A 381-nucleotide genomic window follows, 5' to 3' on the forward strand; every position below is an offset into this window, starting at 1 on the left:
GGATTTAGGATTTAGGATTTAGGATTTAGGATATATCCAATTATAATTCCCCGAATGAATAATGAAGACCCGTACTAATCAACATACAATTAACTGGGAATCAGACGTTTAACCCATGACAACAAGCAAATCTTTAAACTGCAAATTATGAAAACTAAAAAACATCTATTGGATACTCAAGGATATATTTCAAACCACATAAATATTAGAGAGCACCCAGGCCAACCAAACCAACAACAAACAAACTAAGCAATTAACAAAGAAACAACAAACAAACCAACAACAAACAAAGAAACAACAAACAAACCAACAACAAACAAAGAAACAACAAACAAACCAACAACAAACAAAGAAACAACAAACAAACCAACAACAAACAAA

The sequence above is a fragment of the Eurytemora carolleeae genome, unplaced genomic scaffold (genome assembly GCF_000591075.1).
Source record: "Eurytemora carolleeae unplaced genomic scaffold, Eaff_2.0 scaffold1811, whole genome shotgun sequence".
Lineage (NCBI taxonomy): Eukaryota > Metazoa > Arthropoda > Copepoda > Calanoida > Temoridae > Eurytemora > Eurytemora carolleeae.